At 40.9% G+C, this 22424-nt stretch overlaps 1 long non-coding RNA gene across 1 annotated transcript in view; it reads left to right on the top strand.

The window, feature by feature from the left end:
• The window catches only part of LOC149324178 (uncharacterized), a 62280-nt gene extending 40851 nt beyond the window's left edge, over positions 1 to 21429 (top strand). The window contains exons 3-4 of the long non-coding RNA XR_016277913.1: positions 18879 to 19027; positions 21297 to 21429. This is a non-coding gene — a long non-coding RNA (uncharacterized LOC149324178). The remainder of the gene's footprint in view (positions 1 to 18878; positions 19028 to 21296) is intronic.
• Positions 21430 to 22424: the final 995 nt, after the last annotated feature.

Raw genomic sequence — 22424 nt, 5'->3', positions numbered from 1 at the left:
CTGTAAATAAATATAGCACTTTGGGAGACTTGGCTTGTCTGGTCGTTTATCAGCAGCAGCCAGAGTCAGCGTTTGCTGGAGAGTTCCTGAAGTCCCTGCATTCTTCAGTTCCTGGAAGACCTCCAGTTGCTGTTATCTCTACTGAGGGCTGTGAACCATGTTTCTGAATTTGCCAGTTATACTCTGATATATGCCAGCATTGGTTGTATGGCTCAGATGAGTTGCTGACAAGCTAAAGTGGTATTCAGTATAGGGGTTGTGTAGTGTTTGCATAGCATAACCCTGGCTGGATATTTACACTACACTGAGATGATTTAGTATCTTGGCTTGTGCGTGTTCGCGGAATGATTGGCCTCATTGCAGGCTACAATTACACAGTCTCTGCAAAAGTACAACCACTTGCACAGCTATTTCTGTACTAGTGCAGGACTCCCATTTCAGCTTAAGACTATTCCAAACTTATTTCATAGTCTTCATCTCCTCCATCTTTGAAATCTGTGGTGAAGTTTGTATTTAGTTAAATAGAGACATCATAAATGGCAGCATGGGGAATGTGCAACATATGAAGCAAGAATAGAATTTTGTTACCTGGTTGTGGCATGGACTTTGATAGTGCTATTATTCCACTTTAACATCCATGGCAGCAACATACTATGGAATCCTGGGGTTTATAGTTTGGTGTGGCAGTAGCACTCTCTGGCTAAGAATTCTAAATACCCCTCTCTAAATAGCAAATCCATAGGACAACCATGGCAGTTATCGCATTATGGTTTTTTACTGTGAATGGAGCATAAGTCCCCAAGTATAGGGGATACATATGTACTGGAGGAGATATAGAAGTGGCACTGTCTTATCTTTTTGAGTTTGATTTGTGGTGCAAATGCGCTCACTACTTTGACTTCTACAGTACATTGAGTACATTGATTCAGCTGCACCCAATTTTCTTGTCTCCAATTTTCAAGGTAAAAGCTGTCAGCTGAAAAACAACAACAGCACAAAAAGACCTGTGCAATATCACCCTTCCTTCACGGTTTTGTTTTGTGTTTGCAGCCATTATTGTCCTCTTGCTGCTGTCTTGACACTTTTTTAAAAAGAAAAGTTAAAATGATGTTGAACACACAATCTGGGTTTTTTGTTTTTTTTGTTTTTGTTTTTCAGTCTTGGTACTGAGAGGGAATTCACATTAAAGGGGCTCTTCAAAACTCACTGGCTCTTTTCCAGTGCTCAAAACTGCCTTGTTTTGAAAACAAGGTCAGAATTAAAAGCCTTTTTTTAAAAAAAAAAAGCCCCTTGCAGTGTGCTATGATTCATACTAATCAGAACTTTAAACTCCAACTCCCAGAATCCCCAACTAGGCCAGTGATGTTAGCTCAAACTTCTAGGATGTACATTTCAGTGGGGTCTCATGCACACTAGACTGATTTTCAAGGCAGGATAGGGTCCCCTCAGTGCTTTAGTGGCTGGGGGTGGGGGAGGGTGGGGGATGCTAAGGAACATTTCAGTGGCACCCATGGAAAAAAAGAGGAGATGTGCCTCCCCAATCTCCAGAACACTCAGGTCCGCACTGGAAGTGAGGTGCCAGTTTCTTTCTTTCTTTCTTTCTTTCTTTCTTTCTTTCTTTCTTTTTCTGGCTGTAGCTGGATAATTTCTGGACACAGCACACCCTCTGTCAGCCACTTCGTGACTAAAGGATCATGCACCAAGGAGGTGAGGAGAATGAAGAAAGGCATTGTGAAAGGACGTATTAAATACCTTCTTTCAATGAGATTATTAAAGGATATTTGCTTTTTATTATTTGCTGTCAAGTTGACTTTAACTCCAAGAGGCCCTTCTCAGGTTTTGCAGACTCAGGGCTGTGGCTTCCTTGCTTGAGTCTATCCACTTGCATCACACACTCCAACTTTTCCTACTGTGATCCATTTTACCAAACATTGTACATACAGGGCACCATCTCAGTCTATCAAGTGCACTCTAACCTATTTCACAGACTTGTGAGAATTGAAGGGGGACCACTCATGAAGCATGGAGAAAGGATAGGATATGTGAATAAATGTGTAATGCCCCTCCCCAGCAATTATTTTATATAAAAGCCTGCATTTTTCAAGAATACAGTCAATGCCATCCTGACCATGTTAAGGTTTCTGAAAGTTAGGTTGAATTCCAGAGCCTCTTATCCTTTCATCTCCATCACCTGAGTCCAATCTGTAGGGAGGCTATGCTTACTCCTTGGCAAAATCCATTGGTTATTGAGGAAGTTTATTGTTTTAATTATATTCCAATTCATGTAAGAACAGTGTTGAGGGCTGAGGAACTGCAATGTGTATTTTGTGAGCTGGCAGGATTATAACAGGAAATTACTTCACTAATTGCAAAAGTATCAATAATCAGAAAAAAATAGAATTTGAAACACTTGGTTAACAGTCTAAACCAGAGTAGGCCCATTAAATCAGCTGGATAAACATAAGTGTTGAGTCACTAGTGAACAATGGATTTGATGGGATTATTCAATTTGGGATTACCAAATGGATTCAGAAACAATTGTACATCCACTGGTAACCTCTCGTCTTGATTTCTGTAATGCACTCTACATGGGGCAACCCTTGTGCCACGTTTGGAAGCTGCAACTGAGTCAGAATATGGCAGCCAGGTTGGTCGTAGGTAGGTAAAGCTAAATTCGATCCTATTACACCTATATTGAAATCTCTTCATTGGCTGCCTATTAACTTCCAGGCTCAGTACAAGGTGTTGGTTATTACCTATAAAGCCCTACATGGCTTGGATCCAGCATACTTGAAGGAACGTCTCCTCTCATACAATCCTTTGTGCGCACTCAGGTCTTCTTGGAGGAACCTATTCCAGCCAAAGTAAATCAGGCTGGTGGTGACGTAAATCCAATTGATTCAATGGCTCTGCTCTAGTTGGGACTTTGGGCAATCCTCTACCATGCACAGATAAACATATGGATATGCCTTAAAACAGTGCTAGTCAAAGTGATGGGCAATGGACAAGTCAACTTTTTCTTGAATGTACAGTTGATTAGGAAACATAAGAAGCTGCCTTATTCCAGAGGCCCATCCACACTGCACAATTATAACACTATTTACATAACACAATTATAAAACTAGTTCTACCCTATGGGATTGTATACTTAGGTGAGGCAATGAAGTTTACTAGCTGAGAATTCTAAATGTCCCTCACTAAACTGGCAATCCCAGGATTTCATGGGATGGAACCATGGCAGTTAAACTAGATTGTAGCACTGTAATTCTGTAAAGTTATTAGGCCCAGAGCAGACTGATATAAACAGACAAGACCAAGAAGAAAATATGGAGGAACCTTTCCTATGACTTCTAGAAATAAGGCATGAGGTCCAGGGAAAAAAAGAAAATTGTGCTTTTTAGAGAAGAGGGTGAATAAGAGCAGAACTAGCCACTGGGAGCATGTGGCAGTGACAAAAACAGAATTGTTGAACTTATTGAGCTTGTCTTCCATTGCAGCATAGTTATGACTGCACCATGAATACCATCTTGTGAGAGTTTTGTGAACACTCTGGCTACCGTTAGATGGATTGACATTTAGATCCCTTTATAACAAACCCATGTAGACGTAGATTTCAAAAGTGATCATGGAGTTGGTAAAAAATGCTTGTACTCTGAGTCAAGCCTGCGTGATATAATAATTCAAGGTAGGACTTCACTTCTAGCTTCTGAATCCATTCTGCAAATGCATTGTTTTCACACTGAAATGTAAAACAAATCATCGTCTCAATATGAAATATTTCACACTTCAGAGTTGCTGAAAGCCCACAGGCGATTTCCTCTCTTACTTTTGAGGTTCCATCAAAGGATGGTTGTGATTAAGTAGTCCTTGAGTAGCTTGGCTGTGTATTTTGTTCACTTTGGGCCTGACATAATCGGGAAGGGTTTGGCAATCATTATAAAGCAAAGCAGATCTAATCTCTTACTTTGTGAAAGAACACAAACAATTTCAGATGCTTTTGAGATTATTCCAAAACTCTTGCTTGATGGCCTACTCTGGAAATATATTTGTCTTCTTTCAGCTCCCTTTCTACTAGTTTAAATCTGCCAACAGGGTAATGAACTCCTTATCTTTTGAATACCAGAGCTGGAATCATTGTAATCATCCCTGTTGTGGTTCAGTCAGTGAACAAGAAGCCTCTGATGTTTGTGGTAGATATGGCATAACCATATTTTCTTTCCATAATGGAATTATCAATCTTTGTCTGGATTGTAGTTGGTTCAATGGGTTTAAAGTAGTTTTCTCCCATTTCTTTCATAATTTTTTTACAGTTCTGATCTGTAATACTAGAATCCTGGTACTTACAAGTACTAATACTTGTAGTACTTGAAGACAGGATTGTCAATCATGTCATGAGAGGGCCATCTTGTGTGTTAGTAAGGGCTATCAGGAAAATACATTCTCAAGAAAAATATGTGAAAATGTGGTGATGTCTTTGCTTGTTTGTTTTTTCCTGGTATTGCCTTTTAAGGAAAGGATATGGCACTTGGGACCTTATCATACCAAGCTTGAAAAGTCAAATTACAGCAGGATAGTAGCATCTGTGGCCATGCCTTTTACGTGACACTGTGTCTGTCCAGTGGCTGGTCTATAGTCTATCCACTCCTTATTGACAGGCAAAACATGCCAGTGTCTCCCAGTCCCACTGCTTTCCCACTTTAGATGCATGTGTGATAAGTTTTTCCCAAAGCATTTAGGATATGCAGGTAGCTGGCTCTTCGGCTTAGCAATGGAGATGAGAACTACCCCCTAAAGTCAGACATAACTTGACAACCTTGTCAAAGAAGAAACCTTTACCTTTTTAATAATAGATTTATGCAGGTATTCAACATACTTATCCAAAGAGGATAATGCAATTCATGCTACAGCCTTGCTCCACTACTTTCCAATTTCCCTTGTTTAGCAGGAAGGTTTAAAGGGAGAAAGTAACCATGTTTGGCAGAACCTGGTTACAGAGATCTGTGTGACTGGGGCCCCTGGCTATCAGAGTTAGTGAAGCAAAAACCAGTAGGAGTTTGGAGCTATGTAGTAGAATGTCTTTTCATCCTGGGTCCAAAAGCAAAACTCTGGTTCATAAAGGGCTAAGGTTTTGGGTAAACTCAGAGTGTAGCATAACATAGCTCATTTCTGGGAAATAAAAAGACACACTTTTTTGGATCCCAGTACCTAGAATTAGAGCTAGCTCATGTTTTACAATGAGGGGTTTCCCAGGTTTTCATTCTGCTTTAACTGCTCATCTCTTTTGATGTGATTATTCTTTAGGGTGGCGCACAAGTTGATGAACCAGAAAGCACTTCAACAGCCTTGCTAACACTGTCTGGATATTTGGCTGGGTTGCTCGGAAGAGCCTAGCAATCAGAATTTGGCCCAGTCCCAAGTCCCATGGACCCCTTTTATCCTACCCACATTGCAATATCCCAAACCCCAATCTCCCCATATCTTCAAATCATAATTGCCTAGAGGAGCAGTGGCTTCCAGTTGTACTGTCTGGGAAAGAAGGGATTCTCCTCCTATGATACCTGGGACTTTGCATACTGGTTTTCACCAAAAGCCCTAGCGCTCTTTGAAAATATACGTTTTCCAAATGCTGTAAGAGTGGCTTATTAGCCCCTTTCTGAAGCCCTTACATTCACAAATGAACTATGAATTTATTAGCATCTTCCAAACTGATAGTCATTTCCCATCAGATGTAGATATGCCAGTGCAGTAATATAATTCCTCATAATAATGAACAACAGAAAATATCAAGCCATCACTGAAGATACTGATGTACAGAAATTGCAAATGTCTAAAAGAGAACAGAATCACCTCCTTCTGAAATGTGGCTCTCAACCTGTATCGACCAACAGTAAAGGTGTGTGTGTGTTTTTCTTGCCAAAAGGCTGTCATAGCTTCTGAACATGTTCAGAGCAGGGGAGCTGGGATTTCATTATGTTAATAATTACATTGCCTCCAAGTCTTTTGAAGTTATATTACCCTACACAACCCAGAAGCAGAATTTATAAAGTGTAATTAATGCTGTTAAACTTCAAGGAGGCAGGAGGAGATGGAAGAGGACAAGGAAGAGAAGGAGAACCACACATGATGAAAGTGAACACTGTTTAAGTGCACAAATAGCTTCATTCATAAAAGGCTTATTTTGAATATGTTTTTAATGTAGAGGATCAAGATGAGAAATGCCTGTTGAAAAGGGAAAGGAAAATTTATGTGCTGCAAGTTTAGGATTCACTGAGTGCATGACATGGGAAGGATTTTGTGTTTATGGACTTACAACTGTCTAGCAGAACAGAACAACTATCAGAAAGGAAGATTGAGGTTTTTGGTAGAAAGATGGGGCATACATTGTTAAGTGTTGTTCTTACAGATAGCAAATGAACAGATTTTGCCTATATTCATTCCGTGATTATTCAATAGGCTCCCTCCTCTCTGCCATTCAGTTCTCTTAAATTGTGGTTTAACTAGGATAATTTCTAAGATTATTGATCAGTGAGGCAGAGCAAATGATCTGTATGTAGAAAGCTCAAAATAAATTTTACATTGCTGTTGATGTTTGTTGTTGTTGTGATAGAAATCTAAATAATACTCGGGAACCTTTTTCATCCTCAGTAAGAAAGGATGTCACAATGGAACAAGTCAGCTGAGGAAATGGTCAACTACCAAAAGATTTATTTTTATTTACTTTTTATTGCTTAGAACTTTTTGTGGAAAACATATTTAAACAAAATTCAGAAAACCATGTAATTGCACAAATTACAACGTTTTATGTGAAAAAGGCTTTGTGACAACCTCCTCCTCCACATTTTTGGTGCAAAAAAAATCCCCCAAATGCAGAAAATTATTGAAAAAAATGTGCAAAAGCTCTCATAATCTCATGGAGTAGGAAGAAACCTTTCAAAATTATTTGTGAGCACAAATGAAATAACATTTTACAGTGTGTTTGTCGGGGGGGGGGGTTAGTACACACAGGTGTGTGTTTGAGAGTGATGGGAAGAATATTTGCAGTGATTCATTGCCAGGTCAAAAAACAGGTTTCCCAACAGTCAGGAACTCTCATTAAGAAGAATAATGGAGCAGCAGGAATTTTTGCAATGTTTCCTGCTATTCAGTGTTCTCCTGTGATGCACAGGAGTTATTCTGCAGAGGAAAAAAATTCTTGTGTAAAACACAACAGTTATCTGTGGAGAAAATGTGTTTTATAAACATAAACGACTATTTCATTCACTGGACACTTTTTTGTTTGGGAAAACAGTGGTTTTTGTCACAAATAACAGGTTTTCAGAAAAGTATTTTGTAAAAAAAATGTTTTCCTTCACAGACAAATTTCTGTGCAACTCTTCAGAATATTTGAATATGCAGAGAATACTGTGAAGGAACATATGTTTTCTCTTGCAGAGGGGAGGAAACAACTTTAATTGTTCATCCTTCTAGCTGAGGATGATTTATATCCCTAGGGTTTGGTGCTTTTTCCTTATCTTGGCAGAGGACATAGTGTTCTGATGGTTCTAGAAGACCACAAGCCAACTGTATGAGGGTGCAATGGCTACAGAGATTTTCCAGTTTGAGTGGTAAGAAGCTGTTGCAAATATGGTTGAGGAGCAACAGTAACATGGTCATTGTTTTCCTATCCTGCTTGTGGGCTTTCTGTTATGCATAGCAGTTAAGACATTGATTCTGATGACTGCAAGGTTGGCAGATCAGCAGTTTGAGCAGCAGAGACCCAAGCCCGAAGTGATGGAGTAAGCTCCCATCACTAGTTCCAGCTTGTGCCAACCTAGCAGTTTGAAAGCATGAAAAAGTGCAAGTAGATAAATAGGTACTGCATTGGTGGGTTCCATGCACTCATGATGGACACATGACCACAAAGTCATCTTTGACAATGCTGGCACTTTGGATTTGTAACAGAGATAGGTACTGCCCCCTACAGTCCATCACAACTAGACAAATTTGTCAAGAGAAAACCTTTCCCTTTACGTTTAATAGGGAGAAACAGGTAAAGGAATAGGAAACTCTGAGGCAACCAAGTAGTGTTCATTAGAATTGCCAGTTCAGGATCATCCCAGGCCTTTGGTGTCCATGCCATAACCTGAGATTGTGGCCTTGTCTGCATGGGCAATAAAGACCCATACTCTCCACCCGTCCCCTGTTCTGGCATCATTTGTTTGCCCAAACCCTAGTTCCAATTTGGGCAGTCCAGATGCTGTCCAGCACATCAGAACTGGAGCATAACAAGTTTAAATGAATGAAAATTACTTATTGTTCTGGATCTTCTGGTAAGATCTGGTGTCCTCTGTTTTTGTGCTGCAGTCGCATTCTGAATGAGCATCTCACTGGACTGCCCACCATTTCAGCTACTACATGGGTCACTTGTTTTGAAGTTAGAAAAAGGTGTCCAGCATGTGACCATTGCTGGATGCCTCATTCTGACCTCAGTACAAGTGGCCCATAATGGCAATGGATGCACCAGATGGCCCTCTGACAGCTGTTGCAGTGCAGGAATGGGTGCAGGTCACAGCAGCTGTGGAGCCAGGATACACTGGGCAACCCCTGAAGTATCCTGGCCAGTGATGACAAGGGCCTAAAGATGGTCCCTGGTGATGTCATTATGTGTTATATGTGAACTACCAAGTACACTTGCTCTGAGCTTAATAATAATAATAATAATAATAATAATAATAATAATATTTATTTGTATACCACCCTATGGCAAACCAATCCGGGTGGTTGACAAATAGTAAAATATAAAATATAACAATTAAAAGCACTTTATCCCTCCCCCCCTTAAGACAGTATTAAACAGTATAACATATTAAAAACACAATATCAAAGCATAAAAACAACAATTAAAAACTAAAAACCCTGATGTCCCTCTGTTGATCCTCAACCATCACTAAGATGGGGCCACGGGAGGAATGAGGGAATCAGGGAACCTGGGCTGGGATGGGTAATCTGGAAAGGCCTGCCGGAAGAGATCCGTCTTGGCCGCTTTTTTAAAGCTGTCTAATGATGTTATCTGACGGATCTCATCCGGCAGGTCGTTCCAGAGTTTGGGGGCGACAGCAGAGCATGCCCTCTGGGAGGTCGCTGCAAGCCTAGATTTTAGAGGCTGCAGTAAGTTCCTCCCAGAGGACCGGAGAGCGCGGGGAGGATTGTACGGGAGGAGGCGGTCCCTGAGATAGCTTGGACCCAAGCCATTTAGGGCTTTAAAGGTGATAACCAACACCTTGTACTGGGCCCGGAAGCTGATAGGCAGCCAGTGGAGGGACCTCAAAACCAGAGTAATGTGGTCCCTCCTAGATGTTCCTGAGACAAGCCTGGCTGCCATGTTTTGAACCAGCTGTAATTTCTGAGTCAAGCACAGGGGTAGCCCCATGTAGAGTGTATTACAGAAGTCAAGGCGTGAGGTTACCAGCGCGTGCACAACTGTCTCGAGATCCCTTACTTCCAGAAAAGGGCGCAGCTGGCGTATCAGCCGAAGCTGATAACAGGCACTCCTGACTGTCGCATTTACCTGATTTGTCATCAGGAGCGACGAGTCAAGGAGCACCCCCAGACTGCGAACACAGTCGCTGGAGGAGAGTGTGACCCCATCCAGGACTGGAGGTTGCAACTGAATTCTTGGTTTCGGGGCCGCTACCATGAGCACCTCCGTCTTGTCTGGATTCAGTTTCAATCTGTTTTTCTTCATCCAGCCCATTACCGCCTGAAGACATTCATTGAGAGAAGAGATGCCATCGGAATTTGAGGCCGACGAAGGAGATAGGGAGAAATAGATTTGGGTGTCATCAGCGTACTGATAACACCCAGCACCATGACTCCGTATTATCTCACCCAGCGGCTTCATATAGATGTTAAATAACACCGGGGACAAAATAGCCCCCTGAGGAACCCCACAAGTGAGGTACCTCTTACTGGAGCTACAGTCCCCAAGTAGCACTCTTTGAGACCTGCTGGAGAAGAAGGACCGGGACCACTGCAAAGCAGTGCCCCCGATACCTAACCCCCTCAGGCGGTCTAAGAGGATGCCATGATCTATAGTATCGAAAGCCACTGAGAGGTCTAAGAGCACCAACAGGGTCACACTCCCCCTGTCAATGCTCAGACGCAGATCGTCGGTCAAGGCAACCATGGCAGTCTCAACCCCCTTAACAGAGAGAGAGACATAGAATCATAGAATCATAGAGTTGGAAGAGGCCTCAAAGGACAGCCAGTCAAACCTCCTGCCATGCAAGAAATCTCAATGAAATCATCCCCAACAGATGGCCATCCAGACTCTGTTTAAAGACCTCCAAGGAAGGAGCCTCCACCACTCTCCGAGGGCGTTTGTTCCACTGTCGAACAACCCTTACTGTCAGGAAGTTCCTCCTAATGTTGAGGTGGAATTTCTTTTCCTGTAGCTTGCATCCATTGCTCTGGGTCCTAGTCTCTGGAGCAGCAGAAAACAAGCTAGCTCCCTTCTCAATATGACATCCTTTCAAGTATTCAAACAGGGCTATCGTATCACCCCTTAACCTTCTCTTCTCCACGCTAAACATCCCCAGCTCCCTAAGTCATTCCTCATAGGGCATGGCTTCCAGACCCTTCACCATTTTAGTCGCCCTCCTTTGGACACGCTCTAGTTTCTCAATGTCCTTTTTAAATTGTGGTGCCCAGAACTGGAAACAATATTCCAGGTGGGGCCTGACCAGAGCAGAATAGAGTGGCACTATTACTTCCCTTGGTCTAGATGCTATACTTTTATTGATGCAGCCTAAAATCTCATTGGCCTTGTTAGCTGCCACATCGCACTGTTGACTCATGTTCAACTTGTGGTCTACTTGGACTCCTAGATCTCTTTCACATGTAGTTTCATTCAGCCAGGTGTCACCCATCCTATATCTGTGCATTTCATTTTTCTGCCCTAAGTGCAGTATCTTACATTTCTCCGTGTTGAAATTCATTTTGTTAGTTTGGCCCAGCTTTCTAATCTATTAAGGTCATTCTGAAGTTTGATCCTGTCCTCACGGGTATTAGCTACTCCTATAATTTGGTGTCATCTGCAAATTTGATAAGTATACCCCAATTCTGTCATCCAAGTCACTGATAAAGATGTTGAACAACACTGGGCCCAGGATAGAACCCTGTGGGACCCCACTGGTCACTTCTCTCCAGGATGAAAATGAGTCATTGTTGAGCACCCTTTGGGTTTGGCCAGTCAACCAATTACAAATGCATGTAACATTTACATTGTCTAGCCCATATTTCATTAGCTTGTTTGCAAGAATGTCATGGAGAACCCTGTCAAAAGCCTCACTGAAATCAAGCTATACTATATCCTTTATCTAACAAGCTGGTAATTTTATCAAAAAAAGAGATTAGATTTGTCTGGCATGATTTCTTTCTCTGAAACCCGTGTTGATACATACATACACAAACTTTCCTATTTGTCAATTAAGACAGAAATCCTAGCTAAAGGGGCTGTTCTCAGATCCATGTGAAATGAGAGGACTATTCCTTCCTAATTAATCTAGGCATTGGGAACAAAGAATATTATATCCAGCCTGCTTGGTTCTAGCTAGAAGGTGGATGCAGCACAAAATGGAGGGTGAGCCCTGGCACCACAGTGATTGGGAAGGAAGGGGAAGTTGATTAAATACATAAATCCCCTGAAGGATCTTTACTAGTTTTGGCAACAATTCAGTTAAGCCTTGCAGTAGTTCAGCAAGCTACTTAGGGTTTTGATGACTGCCCTTTCCGCTTTTCTGAAACTGAGCACTTCCACACACACACACTAACAAAAAACCTTGAGAATTTGTGCCTTCACCTCCTGCCTGGAGACATCCATGAAAACTGAAAAGTTAGGACAAGGCCCTTGAGGTCTGGAAACCCTAGAAGTTCAGCCCAACCCCCAGTTATGTATTGGAAAATGCTCAATCCCTAAAAGTAGCCAGGGCTTTCAAGTTGTTAGTGCAAAATTGTTTACCATTTGCATTTCTTCCCACACAGATTTATGTTAATCATTTGGGGGCCTGAAAGAGATAAGGACTAGTTTGTATAAAAGCTTCCCTGCCGTTCTCCATATGGAGCCAGACAGATGACTATTTATTATCTTTAGGATCCTGTTTGCAGTAACTGTGCTGAAAATTGCAATAATTGGTATTGTGCACAGGAGTGTAGTTGTGGGTGAGGGGCAAAATGAAGCCATTGCCTCCCAGATAAGAATTCTGCCTCCTCAAATGAAAACTTCTGATAAACATAAATATTTGGAAATACAGCTTCCCCATACAGAAAAAGGAAAAGTTATCAAGCCAGCAAAGTTAGCAAGGACAGGATTCACAAGTAATAACAAACAACAAGAAATGAAAAAAGTGGAAAGGAAGGAAGGAACATTAAAAAGGATGGCTCCAACGTATTTCTTCTGATTCTTGAGAAAAGAAAGTGTTTTTTAATTAAAAAAAAATACCCCCTCCCACCTATATTGCAGATAAAAAACTACAAGGAATTTATTGGCAGCTTGGAAATTTTCTGCATAATTTCTATCATAACAATTTATGTTACATCTCTTTCCCATAATCAGGGGAAAAAGTTTGATAAATATAGCTGCATATGCCCCTGACCATTATACCAAGAATTCATTATTAGAAGTTCTGCAGTTTCTCAGCTTTCAGCTATAACCTTGTGAGCCGCCATCAGCATAAACACTATCAGTTTCTTTGATCTCACTTTTACATTTCCTTCCTTCCAAATTGTTAATAGCTTCACAATTTGGGTGATATGCATAGACTAAAGCATAATGTTTGGCTGTGCTTTGTACCAAACTGCAGTTTCTAAATAGATTCTGTTATAAAGTTTGATGGTACAATGGTCTAACATACTGTATATATTGATGTATAAGTATAGGGGGAAATTAATCAAAAAACCTGATTTGATTTATCAAAGGGTCAACGTACTTTAGCTCTTATTTTTTTAAAAAAATCAATTATCCTCTGGTAAAAATCAAGACTGTAACTTGTCCTGATGCACTAGCCCCCTTCTACTCTCTCATACATCCAACCTTAGTCTGGCATACAACATACAATGTGCCCGCATGATATGCGGCTTTCAGCTTAGTCCAGAACGGATAACCCGCGTAAGGCAAGGGTGCACTGTATAACAAATAGTAATTTCTTTGGCATCATTTCCTTTTGCTTCATTCTTTACATCCTTTGTTTTGTGATCCTAAGCTTTACTCTCAACTTATCTACAGGCCATATCAAAGTCCATAATTTTGGCTTCAAAACCTGCTCTTGACTTATACATGAGGTCAATTTATAGTCAAGTATATACAGTAGTATAAGCCTTCTCTATATGTGAGGTATGTTAATCATACTACACAGTAATGCTGCTGGTGTGTGTGTGTGGGGGGGGGGGGATTTCAGACCACACCAGCTGATATCGCAGAAGGGGGGGTGATACCTGGTTTGTCCCTGACCCTCTCTCCATCACTCTCCAGGGCTGTGCAGGTTTTCCCTGGCTCTCTCCAGGCTGCACAGCTTCTCTCTGGCCCTCTCTGATGCTGTGCAACTCCTCCTCCACCCTTTCCAGTGCTGTACAGCTTCTCCCCAGCTCTCTGTGTGGCTGCGCGGCTGCTCCTCTGCCCTACCTGGGGTCATGTGGCTGCTCTTTAGTCCTCTGGCCACGCAGTGGCATGCCTGGCATGCACATGCACTCCCATGTGTCCCAGAAGTCCACCGAACATCCTGCTCCTGATAGTCCTCCCCCCGGAATTCCTGTCCCCATAAATTACCACACAGGGTGACACCAATCTTAGGGCCGCCACTGATACTACAGCTGAGATATCAATGAAAAAATGACTCTGAACAAGAATTTTTATAGATATGATATTTCATTTTTTAAAGGGCAGCATATGGTTTAGTTTGAGAGGAAGATTCATTGATTTCTGGTAGAATACATTCTTCACATATAGTAAGTCATATCACTGACATATTTTCTCTGTTCAGGTAAATGTAGAATTTGGAGAGAAGTGGAAAACTAATTCTTAGCTAAGGAGAGGATCTTACAATCAGTGGTTCCTATAACTGATTTCAAGAATCTCTCAGAATCTCTCAGAATCTTTCATTGATGGCCTTGTTACCAGAGACATCTGGGAGATGAAATCTAACATATGGAAACCCAAGTCTGGGAACCAAAGCTGAAGACAGACAAAAGGAAATATTGCTTCACACAGTTCACAGTAGAAAAGTAAACAGAGGTCATAATTTTTCTCATCTTCAATGGGAAAGTGTGTGTTGACAGGACACACTGATGAGAAAATGGTTCAGCCATATGAATTTTTTTGCCTTTTTCCCCCAGAACAGAACAAAAAAAACCAAAGCTTCACTTGTTTTGAACCATCTCTTGTAAAATGCGGGGGGGGGGGGGGTGGTCCAAAATATGAAAACGCATTACAAATATCATTCACTCAGCAGTGAGAAAACGTTTAAACTTCTGCTTTCTTGCATTTGAGAATGAAATAAGTGGAGAGAGACATCCATGATGCATAGTAAGGTTGTAATATTGTGTGCCAACTTTTCATGTTATAGAAAGTGACCAATGTCTATTAGTCATGATGACTATATTATCACTAATAACCAGATGCGTTATGCTTCTCAATAATATTTGTTAAGGAATCCAAACAGGAGGATGCAATAGTGGTTGTGTACATTCCATGGGGATCTGGTAAACTGTGAATAAAAGAATCTTGACTTTGATTTGTTCTTAACTCTAAGAAAATTAACTAATTTAACAATATCTTCTACGTACCGTACTGGAAAGAGTCAGACATTTTTAGGCCAGGAACTGGATTCCCTCCAATTCTGAGCAATCACAATCTTTTTGCTGATATTGAAGGACTGAAAACTGATTTGGCTTCAGAATTTTTAATAACTACCTTAGAGTGTGACACTTACTCAGCTGTTTTTAGTCTTTCACTAAAAAGGCATCACAAATCTAAACTCTTCACATCTATGACCTGTTCCTTTAAACAGCTATGGAAAGCAATTTTTGTATGGAAAGGGAAGATTTGCATTTAACAGGTATCAAAAAACCTACAAAATGATAGCTAGAGTTGTTTGCAAGTCTAACAACCATTATATTTTATTGAAGGTCTATGTTTCAGCAGAAGAGGGCATGTTTTAAGACAAGAGGTCCTGGGTTTGATCATTGCAATTTCTTCCAAAATAGCTTTACTAGCACAAGGCATATTCTTTACATGATGACATTGGTCAATATGAGGTTTTGCCAGTTTTTAGCAGACCATATCTGTAGGAATAGAGAGCCATACTGCAAAAGGGAAAATTAGAACTCATGGAATTAGATACAAGCATTAGACATTGCCCTAAATTGGCTACACTACACTTGTTTACCAGTCTTTCACACAGTGTCCTGTTCCACACTGGCTCTAACCACAATAAGGGATTTAATTACCAAATAATGATGGCTCCCTTCAAGGGCGTTTTCACAATTTCACACAGGATTATAGTGTTTCAATTCCATTTAACTGCCATTGTTTCATCCTATGATACCATGCATCTGAGGAAGTAGACTTTAGTCTATGAAAGCTCATGCTGTCAACTTCGTTCGTCAGTTAGTCTCAAAAGTGCTACAAGATCTCTCTACATACTGATTCTACAGACTAAGACAGCAATATCTTTGAATTCTACCACTTTGGCTGGGCAGTTTAGAAAGAGGCATGTAGGTTTTTCTACTGCAAGGGTAGGCAAACTGACACCTCTCCACATGGACATTTTTGTGTCCTCCATAGTATGGTCCAAGGGCAATAGTTTTGTTTTTGTTTTTAATGGCCCAAAAAGTCTTCAAGATCTTCTATGGTCATTTTGAGTGAAGTGAGCATTAAGTTTTTGAAAAAAGATTGTAGGTAGTATAGGCGGGTTATGGACCGCCGCTTTGAGGCGGTCTGCCGCCGCTGCCGCTTGCTCCGTGCGAGAGCCGTAGCAGCCACACCGCGCGGCTCCCGCACAGAGCAAAAAAGGAGCTCCAAAATGGAGCTCCTTCTTGCGGCGCCTCTATGACGTCGCGAGGCGCCGCTGGCGCATTTGCAACGTCATAGGTGCTGCGACTCATTCGGACGCTATGCGTCCGATACGTAAAGATGGCGCCGGCCGTGTGGAACGGCCGGTGCCATATTGTACGGACAGAGTCCGTATTAGACCCAGGAGCGTCTAGAAGAGACGCCCCTTTTTTAAAATGGGACGTCCTGCGGACGTCCCAAGTGCCGGTGTGTGACCGGCCATAGTTTTGTTTTGTTTTCTATTGTTGCTGTTGTTAACTGCTGTCAAGTTGACTTCGACTTATGCAACCCTATGAATGAGAGACCTCCATGTCTGCTCAGGTCTTGCTAACACAGAGTTGTGGTTTCTTTGATTCTATCCACCTGCAATGCAGTCTTCCTCTTTTCCTACTGCCTTCTTCCTTGCTGAACATTATAATATTTTCTAATAAGTCCTGTTTTCTTGAGAGCCAGTGTGGTGTAGTGGTTTGAGTACTGGGTTACAACTCTGGAGATCAGAGTTTGAATCCCCACTTGTCCACGGAAATTTGCTGGGTGAGCAAGTCACATTCTTCCAGCTTCAGACAAAATCAAAGGTGATCCCCCTCTGAACAAATGTTATGAAGAAAGCCCCTTAATAGATTGGCCTTAGAGTCTCCATAAGCTAGAAATGACTTGAAGACACAAAAATGATCTGTTTTCATGATAAGTCCAAAGTATGGCAGTCTTAGTTTAGTCACCTTGGTTTCTAGGAAGAATTCAGGCTTGATTTGTTCTTGAATCCAATCAATCAGTCAATGGCTCTTGGACCCATTAATTTTACAGTGCGCCCTTTTTATACATGGGGAATCCGTTTGGACCCTCCTGTGTAAAAAAAACCCCACGTATGCTCGAGCCCCATTGAAAGTAATGGGGCTTCTGCATGGCACAGGCGCACTGTACTTCTAAATCTATTCATAAACATTTCTCCAGGAAGAATATCAGTAAATTAAAAAAAAAATTCAAAAATGCAAAAGTACAACCTATGAGCCAGCATGATGTAATGGCTTGAGTGGTGGGTTACAATTCTGGAGACCAGGGTTCAAGTGCAATTATGCAATGGTGAAGCAAGACATAGGTACATCTCACGGATTCATTGGATCTCCTCAAATCAGGACTAATATGAGGATTTCACCCTGTGTGTGTGTTTGGATGTGGTTCAGGATAGTGATTGTTATTAAAAAATGGGGCAGAATTTTTGAAGCGAATATTTTACAGCACATCTTTCTGGAAGAATCTATCAAAGGTTTTGAGCAGTTTTTGTTTGTTTGTTTGTGGCACAATCTATTATATAACTTGAAAAAGTTCAGCATAGCACTCAAAGCAAAAATAACTTTTAAGGTAAAGGAAAGACCAAACATAAATGTTAATTTTCCAAAAATTGTTATTTAACAGTGGAAATATTAAGGGTTACCGAACCCTTTCTGTCAGCTGAGAAGTAAAACACATTAGTTCAACTGTCCATCGTGTAATGAAATAGAAAGCTTGGGGAGTTGAAGAAGGGGAAAGCATGCTAACTGTATTGATTTTACAACTGAGTATTAATATTAAATGCCTTTTAAAGTCCATTTGTATTGTTTTTTATGATTGGGGCTGCCAGCTTTTCATTGATTTATACTTTTTTGCCTGTAAATGCTGTTCAGGAGGCCAAACTGGTAAAGCATTTCTAGCTTTGTCTGTCTCTCCTACTGCAGATGCAGTAGGCAGACAAAAAGGCATTAAATTGCAGCATACCTACATAGTTGTGTAGTTATTTAGATTGTGCAGGTCTTGATATTGAAAGGATTAACTGAGATCCTTGACCAAGGGGATGAAATGTCACTTTACACTCACACAGCTATGTGATGGTTGTGCTCTCATAAATTGTAACACTGAGCAACTGAATGTGCACTTGCAGATGAAATGCATGAGTGCAATGTTCATTGCACATCTACACATGCTGTGTCAAGTGACATCACATGCATAATGGCACAGCATGTTCAGCTCTGCTTCCACAACTTAACACTGAATATTGGTGTTACATCATAGCCCATAAAGTGCAACCATATATGTAAGCTGCTAACAGAGAGTCAGTGTGGTGTAATGGTTTGAACATTGGACTACGACTCTGAAAACTAGGGTTCAAGTCCCTGGTCAGCCATAGAAATCCACTGGGTGACCCTGGGCTAGTAGTTCATGGGAGTGAACTAGACTAATACAGAATTCTAAGCATCTCGCCATATCACAGTTACGGATCCCATAGGATGGAGCAATGGTGGTTGAAGTGGTATCAAACTTCTACAGTTTTACAGTGTGAATATGCCTCACTTTCCCATGTAACAACATCAAGGATTTTTGCACATTTCTTATTTCAGAGAGTTCATTGGAGGACTGTTCAGACTGGACAGAATATTTTCATTAATTTTAATAATTATTATTTTTATTGTAAACTGATGTGGAATCAAGAGGAAATGAACTGAGAATAGGAAAAATCACAAACTGAGACAAATCAGAATTAACTGTTTTCTCAAGCCTCTGTAATGAATCAGTGCTTTCTTTTATATTCATGGTACCCTTCCTTTCCTCTTACTTTGGTTTGCCTGCTGTCTATTTTAGATTATGTGTCCCTTGTGAGTGAGGACCTGTCTATACTGCCTGTGTAATTCCATAAGGCAATATGGACTCTGATGGTGGTACATAGATGTTGGTATTTCACCTACCCCTCCTAAATATATAAACTTGCAACTTTAACTATTTGTGTTTTCTGTCATTCCCCCCACCCATCTGCCCCATACAGTGCAAGTTCCAGGACCAGTAGAAAACCTACGGGCTATATCTACTTCACCTACCTCAATACTTATTACATGGGAACCCCCTGCCTATGCAAATGGTCCAGTTCAAGGTTATAGACTATACTGTACAGAAGTAACTACTGGAAAGGAACAGGTAAGCAAATGAACAAACTGAAACATGGACCCTCCTTCTCCCCAAAAGGAAAAAAAAAGAATAAGGGGAAGAATTACAAAATACATATGCATATTTGCTGTAACGTTTCTATGGTGTTTCCAGTGTTTTTAGTGGAATCCATCAAAAATGGGTTGGCTAATGAAGTTCCTTGCAGTGTAAAGGCATACCTCACATCCAGCATCTGACATCACATAGCAGCTGTAAAGGTCATGGTTACTGGCCCAAATCCCACTGTTAGTTCCAACTACTAGAGCAAGCCTACTGATTTAAAGTGATTTGCATATGTATTGATGGAACATCCTAGAACTAATTCACTGGGTCCACTCTAATTGGGACGAACCACAAGGTCCAAGCCATTGTTTTATATGGTATAATAGAAATGCTGGATTACTTCATCTGAGCTCCAGGAAAGCCCACAAGGCAGGGCTGAACCCACCAGCTACCTCAGATGGCAGATGAAAGAGAGCATGAGTGTCAACTAGCCAGTCATTCCTCCTACCTGTCCCTTCCCCATGCACTCTTAATAATGCTGTCCATACAAAGAAAGGGAAAGAAAATATATTTATGCTGCTATTGATATGAAATACATTTGTTAAATATGCTTTAAAAACTATACTGCACATGAAGTAATACTGATTTAAGCACTACTTTGGATGTTGTTGTTGTTGTTGGGTGACTTCAAGTCATTTCTGATTTATGGTGACCCTAATGTGAACCTATCACAGAGGTTTTTTTGGCACGTTTCTTCAGTTGCAGTTTGCCATTGCCATCCTCTGAGGCTGAGACTGTGTGACTATCCCAAGGTCACCTAGTAGGTATTCATCATTGAGCGGGGATTCAAACTTTGGTCTCCAGCATCATATTCATAGTGAAATTCAGCTTAAATTAGATATTGGAACAGTTACCTTTTTGGACAACAGCCCTGAAATATGCCAGCCACTATGGTCAGAATAATAATAATAATAATTATTATTATTATCATTATTTATTTATTTATTTATTTATATCCTGCCTCTTCTGACTGAGGATCGAGATGGGTAACAACAAAGTAAATACAATATACAACAATAAAAACAACAAGCCCCACAAAACCCTGACCCAACACTCTCTCCCAACTATAAAATTAAACAGTAAAAAATGTTTAAAAAGTACATAACAATACATCAAAGTTTTAAAAAAATCACAAATAATAAAAGGGGGATTCAATTGGTCCTGGACATTATCAATCGGGGAAGGCCTGCCGGAAGAGAAAGGTTTTTGCCACCTTTTTAAAAGCCTCGAGTGAGGATAATTGGCGAATCTCTTCCGGCAGGTCATTCCAGGTTTTTGGAGCGGTGACAGAGAAGGACCTCTGGCAGGTCACCGCCAGTCTGGTTTTTCTAGATTGTAAAAGGTTTTTCCCGGAGGATCTGAATGCATGGGAAGGATTGTATGGGAGGAGGCATTCCTTCAAGTAGACTGGACCCAGGCCATGTAGGGCTTTATAGGTAATAACCAACACCACGTACTGTGCCCAGAAGCTAATAGGCAGCCAATGTAGTGATTTTAAAATAGATGTAATATGGTCAAACTTGGATTTTCCGGCTACCAGTCTGGCTGCCATACTTTGTATCAATTGGAGCTTCCGGATGCACAAAGGTTGCCCCATGTAGATCACATTGCAGAAATCAAGGCGAGAGGTTATTAGAGCATGTACAACTGTTTCTAGGTTCCAGTGCTCCAGGTAGGGGCACAACTGGTGTATCAGCCGAAGCTGATAACAGGCACTCCTGGCTGTCGCATGAGTATCTTTTCCAAAGTCTGTTTTAAATACTAACATAGAGGGGTCCTTCACTCTACACAGTTATAGCACTATGATTCCTCTTTAACAGCCATGGTTCTGTCTTATGGGGTGCTGGGACTTACACTTCTGGGGAAAGAATTTAGAATTCGCAGCTAGATAACTCCCCAAACCACGTATCCCAGGATTCTATAGGATTGAGTGATGGCAGTTAATGTGGAATCATAGTGCAATAATTGTGTTGTGTGAATGAGCCCAGAATGATTTGATTAAAATTAAGGAGATGTGATGCTAAACACCTCTTTAAGATGGCCAGTATGCACCATAACTGCTATGAATGAATGACTCTGCTTATCTCTGGGTGCATAAAACAAAATGTGAAATACCAATTGCAGCCCTTAGTGTCATGTTCTGATCTGTATGATAATTCTTTGCAGTAATAATGTTTTCAATTTTATTTCTGCCCAGAATATAGAAGTTAATGATCTATCATACAAGTTGGAAGGGTTGAAGAAATTCACAGAATACACCCTACGATTTCTGGCTTACAATCGCTATGGACCTGGAGTATCATCAGAAGACCTGACAGTCAGGACCCTTTCGGATGGTAAGACACAGCTAATGATATATACAAACAGGAAAGGGAAAGGAAGAGAATGAATACAATTTATGTATATTCTCATTTTAAAACCTTCCTTTTAGACTTCAGTACCACCATACTATATTTCCTTTTATACATCAAATTTAGGATAGATGCCCCATTGGTGGGATGGGGAGAGATGTCCAATAAGAAGACTGGCTAATTGAATGGCAAACATAATCAATAACTTGCCAGTTGGACTTACTTTGAAATGACTGCTGTGCAAACATGTAAACCCAACAAACACATTTGAAGCCTAGAGATCTGGCTGGGTAACTGTAGAACTTTCTTATGGTAAGAGATGTTTAATAGCAGAATGAATTAGCTCAAAAGGTGGACTCTTTACGATTTGGATTTTTGAAACAAAGGTTGGATGGCCATCTAAGAAGGACACTTAGTTGTGTATTACAGAGCTAACAGGGCACTGTGCAGGATGGCCCTTCAGATCCTCTCCATTTCTGTAGTTATATATGGTCTATCACCCTTTGACTACAATGAAGAGCATTAGATAGTTAAAGGATGAGAGCCAGTGGAAGTAGGTAACACTGTGATCATTGTGAGCCAGTGTCAAGAACCATTAATGCAATCCTCTGAAAGTAACATTTTCAAAGAGGAACTGTACTTGAAGTCAGGAATTACAGTCATGAGGATCACGTAAGGCAGTTCTTAGCATTCAAGGGGAATAGGAATTGAGAGCAGTAATGTTACAAACATTCCTGTTCACTGCCTTGTGATACAGATTTTCAGTTCAATAACGCTGGTGCATAACCTAGAGTTACGCATTTGTGACTGGTATGTATGTACAATCCCTAAAATGTATTCAATAGAGTAGAGAATACAAGGGGATTGTGACAGTCCCTCAATCCAGATTTACAGCAAGCAGCCATGAGGGACAATTTTGACAGGGATACTGCTTCTGTCTATTGCACCCACTGTTGCCAAGTTCTGGGGAATTC

This window comes from Sceloporus occidentalis, unplaced genomic scaffold (genome assembly GCF_023333645.1).
Source record: "Sceloporus occidentalis isolate IW3139 unplaced genomic scaffold, rSceOcc1.0.p SCAF_1, whole genome shotgun sequence".
Lineage (NCBI taxonomy): Eukaryota > Metazoa > Chordata > Lepidosauria > Squamata > Phrynosomatidae > Sceloporus > Sceloporus occidentalis.
The sequence above is the reverse complement of the archived record's forward strand: the minus strand, read 5'-3'. Positions and strand labels throughout refer to the sequence as shown.